The 8,888-nt window shown below is 36.8% G+C and overlaps 1 protein-coding gene across 1 annotated transcript in view; it reads right to left on the minus strand.

Moving 5' to 3' along the window:
• LOC306774989 (zinc finger protein GLIS2-like) overlaps positions 1-7,466 on the minus strand; it is a 29,746-nt gene extending 22,280 nt beyond the window's left edge. The window contains exon 1 of the mRNA XM_079265191.1: positions 7,071-7,466. The gene's annotated coding sequence lies outside the window, so the exon portion shown is untranslated. The remainder of the gene's footprint in view (positions 1-7,070) is intronic.
• Positions 7,467-8,888: the final 1,422 nt, after the last annotated feature.

Genomic DNA, 8,888 nt, shown 5'->3' on the forward strand with positions numbered 1-8,888 from the left:
TTGCTACAAGTTGTAGTAATTAACGCCACAAAGTGACATTTGCCTCACCACTGCTGGGTGAAGTGAACAGTTTACCCCAAAGTTAGCTGAAGCTCCTCCTCCTCTCTGCCTCCCGAGCTGTTTTGGAGGAGGAAAGCTTCACTGTTTCTATCGGAGTTTTCAGACAATGGAGGCAACAGAGCAGAGCAGCAGGGTTACTAAACCATTGAAGAAATGTTGCACTTCAACACCAAAATTACCAGACAGAAAGACCCAGGAAATAACAGATTTTTTAAAAATGCTAAATGGTTATTACACGCAGGTGTAAAGTTCAGCTCCAACATCTCCCTGAGCTATTTTCTCATCTACCGCTGGACAATAAAGGACAGTAGAGCCCACATCATGTTGAAAATATAAACGTTAAAAGGGACTTTCATTTGGATCACACCGTATACATGTAAGTTTTAAAGATTCTATTTGGATATAATATACAATAATATAATAATAAATGTATAAGAACAAAAAAAAAAAAAAAAAAAACGGTTTAGATGTAAAGAGGTCATTCTGACCCCAGGCAAAATTTAGTTTCTGACTCCTAATCTATGCTTTTATTTAAATAGTTACCTGAAAATATTAATTTGTAGTGATTTGCAGATCAAAACGGAAATATACATTAATTTACATCTGGTCCAGGCTAAGCCCAGGTTGTCCTCAAAGGCTGGAGATACCCCTGGTTTTACAAAGATTTCCGAATACTCCATTTGCATGTCTTCATATGAACATATATAACCCGAGGTTTTGGGTTTTTAAACATCACTGCCTGCAACAGAAAATGCCATGACGTCGCATGTGCGACCTTTGGTTGTGTAACCAAGGGTCTTGTTCCTGTGCCTATATAATATGTAAAAACGAGAGCACGAAGAAGTTCTGCAGAACTTGCGCAGCCGGCGATTTTATTAGTCAACATTGTCAAACTTTCACAAACAACACAGCACAGACTTTGCAAAGTAGAATCGTAGGCACACCGCTTACTGAACACATTAACTATTTTACATTTACACCAGCATGGATGTCCTCGAAACTCTGATGGCGTTATCTGTTGTCCATGCGCTTGTGTTTGTTTGTTTTTACAAGCTCAAATACCACTCCATATAAACTACCAACAGCAAAGGATGACATTAAGGACAATTATTTTCCGTCACCCTGCGATGGACTGGCGGGCTGTCCGGGGTGTGCCCTGCCTGTCGCCCAGGGCCGGCTGGGATAGGCTCCAGCTTCCCCGCGACCCTGAATGGAATAAGCGGTTCGGAAAATGAATGAATGAATGAATGAATGAATTTTCCGTCACCAAACCAGATCACGTTGGAGGAATGTTTCCTGTTTTGTGGAAGTGGCGTTGTGAAATGGAAGGTTATTCTCATTGGATAGGATTAGGGACGCTACCGCCGCCTAAAGGTTTAATATGGGATAGTGCTGAACAACGCGGTTTTGCAGATTTGTGTGGATGGATTTCTATTACAAAAATAAAGTTGTGTGGACTCTTTTTTTTTTTTTACTGGCCAGAGGTGAGAAAATATTTGGTTTTTAAAAAGCCTGGCTACGTGTGGACAAGGTCGAACTTGTTAAGGCTTGCCTCCCTGGTCTAGCCTGTGCTGTCCCTGCTTGAGCTCTCCTCCCTCTCTGTCTGCAGCTGTGCCTGACGGGACTGCACACCTGTCCCTCATTACCACATCAAACTCTCCAGGTTAAAACCCAGTTGCTGTAGTAACAGGGTGTCAGACTCATGGCTAACACTGACGCGCTCTGTGTTATTGAGCCCACACTGGCATGCATTGCTTGGATTTTGTTTCTTTTGTTTTAAAAAAAAAAAAAAAAAAAAAAACATTTTGGTCTTGGAGCAACGTGAGAATCACGCACCTGTCCTAGATCAAGGAACTGACATGATCACTGTCAAATAAAAATACAGAATTGTAGTCATAGAGCACATATTTTCAAAAAGCACCATTTTCAATGAAGTGTATCTGTTTCCAAGGAAAATAAATTAGAGCCAATTTCTTCACTAATGTCCTTGAAGACTTGGTCAATAGTTGGTTTCACTGAATAAACAAACAGCTACATTTCTGATTAACAAATCAAATTCACTTGACTCATAGAAATAGACTACACCAGCAAATTAATTTATGTATTTAATCATCCAGTGTCTATAAATGCTTCACCCAGTTCAGGATTACAGGTTGCAAGAAGCTTTTGTCACTGGTCATCTGGCAAGAGGCAGGCTTCACTCAGTACGATACAGTCCAACAGGTAAGTTATAAACCTTTTGAAGAGGCATTTTTTCTAGCTTTAACATATGTTAATTTGATGAGTTATCTGATTGATGATGAATTTACTTTATTATCGTAAATAAAAGTTATCAAACCAAATAGAAATTGTTCATTTTTCATTGTTTCTTTTTAAATATACGGACAACCAAACATTTAATCCTCCTGAAAACAGTGAAATAACTGAGCGACAAAAGAAAAAACAACAACTGATCACACAATCTGAAATTCTGACTAAATAATTAGCTTTCATATTGATATTGTGATAAAAAAAAGAAGTTGGTTGTCAGCTGCATAAAAAAAAATGTTGGTTTGTATCCCCGTGACCATACTGTTTACTCTTTACAGTTTTCTTGTTGAAATATAGTGGAAAATGAAAAAAAGTGTAAATGGAATGGACCTGTTTTGTAATGGTTATATAGATGCTGAGAACTTGTTTATGCCAACACTAACTCAGCATGATCAAGCCACAGAACAAAAGAAGAAGTGAATAATCTTCCCATTGCAGTCCATGTGTTGAACACAGAAGAGGCCAGTTTCTGACCCCCCACCCATCTGTCATGGCACTTGAATCTCCCCTCCTTTACAATCAAAATTCCCAACATTGAGAAGACTTCTTCTTTCTTTTTCTGTCTTCTTCCTTCACAGCTCACTCCAGGCTTCTTTTATTCACACTAATATTTCATTTCCCTCTTGGGGGGGGGGGGGGGGGGGGGGGGGTTTGAGTTGGGGTTTTTGGAATTTGGTCTGTGTTTGGTTTGGAAGCACAGGCCCCGGCACTGGACTCTCAGGAGAATAATGGAGAAGAAAATGAGAAGAAAGGGAGGTTTATGGATGTGTGTGTTTGCCCACACAGGTGGTCTGCACAAATGGATGATGGGCTTTTTTGTGTTTTCAAAACGTGTGTTTTGAATTGTGTTGGCATTTTGAAAAAGGTATGTGCACTCCGAGCATGTTTGTGCATTTGACTGTTTATTTGCAGATGTTGGCACCAACGCATGGGAGATTTTAGCATGTAAGAATGAGAGGGGAGACACAGAAAGGAGGTGAATAAAACATTCCTCAGCTGGAGGAGGGGAGGGGGATACAGGGAGCCAGTGGTTAGTTAGTGGTTTGAGACTAAGAGGAGAAAAATGAATGTCTGGTACAGGGCTGGGCCCAAAAACGTTACCACAACCAGTCAACGAGCCAGGAGCAGAGAAGAGAGGAAAACAGAGTTATGCAGAAGAGGAGAACCAGGAAGGCCTCCTCCAACACCACCCTCCTCCCACATGAGGCCTGCTAACTCCTGCCTGTGCCGCAGGGGGAGAAAGAGAGGGGGAGTGGTGCTTTTATAGCTGGGCTGAACCCACTGAACCCATCATGTACAAACAGCAGGGAAAGTGTAGAGACAACACAGGGCCAAGGCCAACAACCACACAGTGGGGGGCTTTCATAGGGGGTTTCAGGTTTGGGGTCACTGGTGGTACAAGAAGGTAGATGATGGATGAGAAGGTCTCCCTCCTTACTGCTTTTTCAGCTGTACATCACCTACTTTTACGTTGTTGCGTCATCCTCCCTTTTGTCCCTTCCTAGATTTTTCTGGCTGTTATTGCATTTTGCTGCCATTGTTATACTTCTCTCAGAGTAAAAATGTTTGCTTTAGTCTTACTTTTGACAACGTTTTCTCCTTGATTATTTTAATATTCTCTTATGTTTTCTCTGTTTGATTTCCTTAATTGCAACTGTCTTCAATCCTTCACCTTCCTTATGTCTTCTGTCACTCCTTTCTTACCTTTAAATCTTTACAAACTTTTTTTCTTTGCTTTTGTTAAAAAATTCTGACTGCCGAGCCCTGACTTCTGACTTCGCCTTTCTTCCCTGCCATTCTGCCCACTATAATACAAACACATGCACAAACGCAGACAGATTCCCATATGCATGAGCAGCATTCCCATCCTGTATCAGACAGTGTGGGTGGAATTGGCTGTCAGACAGATGCTTCAATGACTGGAGAGGAGCTTGCTCCAGGCTTTTTCTAAAATCCATCCAAGAGCATCTGCCCAGCCTTTAGAGAGCAGCATGATGCAACAAGCCTGCAACCTGCACATTGCTGGTTTCCCACAAAAAACCTCAGATCCTCAAAAGAAAATTTCTTTCTGATCCGTATCCGTAGTTGCATCTCAGAAAACTTGGTTTAGGGAATTCTGTGGGGCTGATGCATGCAGCCATAGGTCCCTCTACATCCACCCTGCCTCTTTGGGCCCTTTACATTTTAGGGTTGAGTATTTGCTTACAAATGACTAGCAGGACGTTTAAGGTGTTTCTGAAAGCAAGCATAAAGAGTCGCAATTGGTGTTAGAAGGGTGGAGGAGTTTGTTTTTTTGTTTTTTTTTTGGAAAATAAAAGAGTTTATGAATTAAGTTACAAGGTTTTGAACATTGGAAGAAAGATATAAGGTCTTGCACAAATAGCATTTGATAGCACCGTACTCAGTGAAAGGTGATGTATTCATGTATAAAAGTCCAAGTTTAGATCATAAAACAAACTTTTAAATTACTGAGATTTTCTTATGAGCAAACATATAACATGGTTGGTGGGCTAAAATAAATCTGAATAAACAGTTCTGGCACCCACAGAGCACAATAAAGCACCCTAAAAGCTTTTGCTTACAGGTAAAACAAGCATGGCACTTGTATGCAACCCGGTTACTAAACGTCCATTCACTCACTCTACCTCCTCACCGAGTCCTTTAAAGCCATTCTTTCTGAAACATTTGTTCACATCACTATATGCAGTTACAACTTGTATGCAGATAAAAACTGAGTATCAGTATTTATTAAAGCAACTATTTTCTCAGTTGTGGTTAATGTTTTGTGTAAGGATGGTGGCTATAAATTTATTGGGGAATCTCAGATTTTGCTTGTAGGATTACCATTTCTGTCTTCCTTATCTCTTATTGATCTTATGCTACCATCCTTTACCCTTGATGTAGTTGATAGCATCTGTAACTTTCTCCATTTAGGGTTTTTTTCTGACCTCCTTTACAAAACATATTTCTTTTTCACTTTTTGGCCTGTGATTGTCTGTTTCTTGCCATGTTTAATAACTTGCATCCAAACAGCACTGTCTTACTGCAATGGTACAAGCAAATGAGGATGGCAGTTGAAATTATGCTCATACATGTGCCAATCTATGAATAAGGTCTATAAAGATGAGACAGCTTTGTAACTCTCAATGGAATATAAATGTGAACATTTCTTTCACTGGGTAATACACAGCTTTTGTCAAAAGCAGCCAAAGAGCTGTAATTTAATCTTTTGCTGTGATTCCAAAATTGTGGGCCTACATCCTGAGAAGTTTATAATAGCTATTTTCTTGTAACTAAAGATTTTTACAGTGTCAGAAATTCAGGACAACTATTTCTCAGTATAACTGCTACAACACCTACAAACCAACCAATAGCAGTGTAGATGGAAATGTAATTGTAAATGCTAAACAAGCAGTGTTTTGGAAGATTAAAAAAAAAGGAGTGTTGGTGTTAAATCAGCAAAAAAAGATTTGAAAAAGTCCTCCGGGTTAAAGGTTTTTTCTTTGTCCTTAAATACAACCTACAGCAGCCTCATGTAAAGGATCTCCCTAGGCAGAGTGAGGGGGACCACTTAATTTTGTGATCAAGACCGAGGTAAGAAAAAAATTATTGTTTGTTTTTTTCCACTTCTCAGTTACATTAAGTGAACAACAGTGGCAACATTATATATAGCATTCTTTGTTTATAGTTATCAAATAACCATTTCATAAAATGACAATGCAGTTGCTCTTACCACTACTGGAGGTGGCATATTATTTAAAGGTTGTAAGTTGTTTGCGCATTCATAAACATACGACCTATGGACGCATTAAGGGAAGCTAAACAGGCTCAATTTCAGCAATGACCAAGTTAAATTGTGTCAATATGTCCTAAATTGTTGTGGCCACAACAAATGGGACATGAGAAAAAGTGTCAAAGAACTGCTGTTGGGTGCTGTGGCATACATTTAAGGGTATTATTATCACAGTGAATTAAAACATTATTAAACCCAAGTTTTTAAGATCTATGCCCCTTAGTATTACTATGGAAACAATAAACTTATAAGCTTATCAAAAGATTGCAGTTTGCATTAGTCTCACAGTCAAAACTGCAACTGGCCCCTGGATAAATCCTTGCGAACTTTCATAGTTATGATGTAAATGTAATAATAAATGCAACTTTTTCTATAAAGTCAATTCATTATTTTTACCCATTAGACGAATATTAAATACTCTGTGACCATCAATTGTCATGAAAACTAAGAAAAACAACTAATCTTCTAATTTTAAAAGAGACATAACATTTATTACTTATAAAATAAACTATCCTTCACATACCGTTTGTATGACAAAGGGGCTTTGTTTACTCTTCTTAAATTGATTCTTATAAACTAAAAGTGAAAGACTGACTCTCCAGATGTTTTTGATGCACAAACAGGAATCATCTTCTGTAGGAAGTGGAAATCTAAACAATGGTCACAATATGCTTGCAACCTTCATTATTGATGATTTTGCACAAGCGGGTATCAGCCATGAATCCGGGCTCTCCTTGGGCTTCTTGTTTGTACACGATCACGTTCAAAAATCCAACAGGGAACTGGTCCGGTCATGTCAAAACTATTTATGCAAACAGGGCAAAGAAATATTGTAATCTATTGAACCAGCTGCTCTATCTGTGACTATCGTGTTAATGTAGAGTGTTTTGCAGATGTTTTGGTTTACCTTATAACAGCCTGTGGACCGTGAGTCCGCTTCCTTTACTTCTCAGGTCTGCCCGAAGATGTTGTCGTTGAGCCTTGAAGCGCACAGTTCGCCAAAATCAAGCCAGTTTTTCTTGCGTTACCTCTACCATATTCCTCTGAGTTTTCAGGCTGGTTTCGAAATTAAGTCTGTGTAAAAAAAAAAAAAACTAGCCAACCCTGGCCAGGGAACCGTTTGGGAGAAAAAGTAGCCTATATATGTAACTGTGGTCAGTTTTCAGAGAGCTACACAATCAAAAACTCTGTCCTGAGAATAGTTTTCTTTCTAAAGGCAAAATAGATTAAAAATAACGAACTATCACTTAGATTTTATGTTAATCACTTTAAAATGTGATCGTCAAATCTTGCGCAAAGTCACTACCCGAGGCGCATCGCTCAGTTGCGACGCTGGTCAACTGATCTGACAGCAGCGGGGAGAGGAGAGGAGAGGAGGGGAGAGGAGGCTGCTGATGGAGAAGGGGTGGAGATTCACCTCCCTCCGACAGCTGTTCAATCTGTAGACAGAAATCATTTAACTGAGACCTATTTTTTTCTTTCATTACTAATCTACAACTACGCTTTATGTTGTTTTACACAACCTCACAGAGTAACACTACAGGCTGTAGTGTTATAACTTCTCATTCACCATCTTACATCAAATGTGAAAAGATGGACTCTAGGAAAGCCTATTGCAAGCCTATTGTAAATGTTGGCTATAGTGTTTATATATAACTGTGAGGAGGAAAATATGTTAATTCATTAGTCAGTTTATTTTTCTTCCAATATATATATATATATATATATATATATATATATATATATATATATATATATATATATATATATATATATATATGTATATGTATATATATGTATATATATATATATATATATATATATATATATATATATATATATATATATATGTATATATATGTATATATATATACATATATATATATATATATATATATATATGTATACATATATATATATGTATATATGTATATATGTATATATGTATATATGTATATATATATACATATATATATATATATATGTATACATATATATATATATATATATATATATATATATATATATATATATATATATATATATATATATATATATGTATATATATATGTATATATATGTATATATGTTAATTCATTAGTCAGTTTATTTTTCTTCCAATATATATATATATATATATATATATATATATATATATATATATATATATATATATATATATATATATATGTATATATGTATATATATATATGTATATATATGTATATATATACATATATATATATACATATATATATATATATATATATATATATATATATATATATATATATATATATATATATATATATATATATATATTGGAAGAAAAATAAACTGACTAATGAATTAACATATTTTCCTCCTCACAGTGCATGTCATTGAATGGTTAAAAAAATCTAAGGCATTTCAGCGTGCAGGGCAAAGACTTACACTCGTGTCTTATTTCTCAAATGTGGGTCTGTCAGGGGACATTCCTCATCAGTAGGTTAGATGATCTTACAAGGATTAATGGGAAACTTTTATCAAGTAGCCTATATCAACACAAAGCAAAACAATAAGCTTTTCGTTTACGTTCATCAGAGTTGCCATCAACTTCTCTGTGGCATCTGCGGGATGAACTTGGATATTAGGCTACTGGTCAGGCATTGGGATTTAAAACTGACTTTTACATAGCTTATGATAGCAGCATCCATGCATTAAATAGCATTTGTTGAGCAATGTG

This window comes from Telmatherina bonti, assembly GCF_933228915.1.
Source record: "Telmatherina bonti genome assembly, chromosome: 3".
NCBI lineage: Eukaryota > Metazoa > Chordata > Actinopteri > Atheriniformes > Telmatherinidae > Telmatherina > Telmatherina bonti.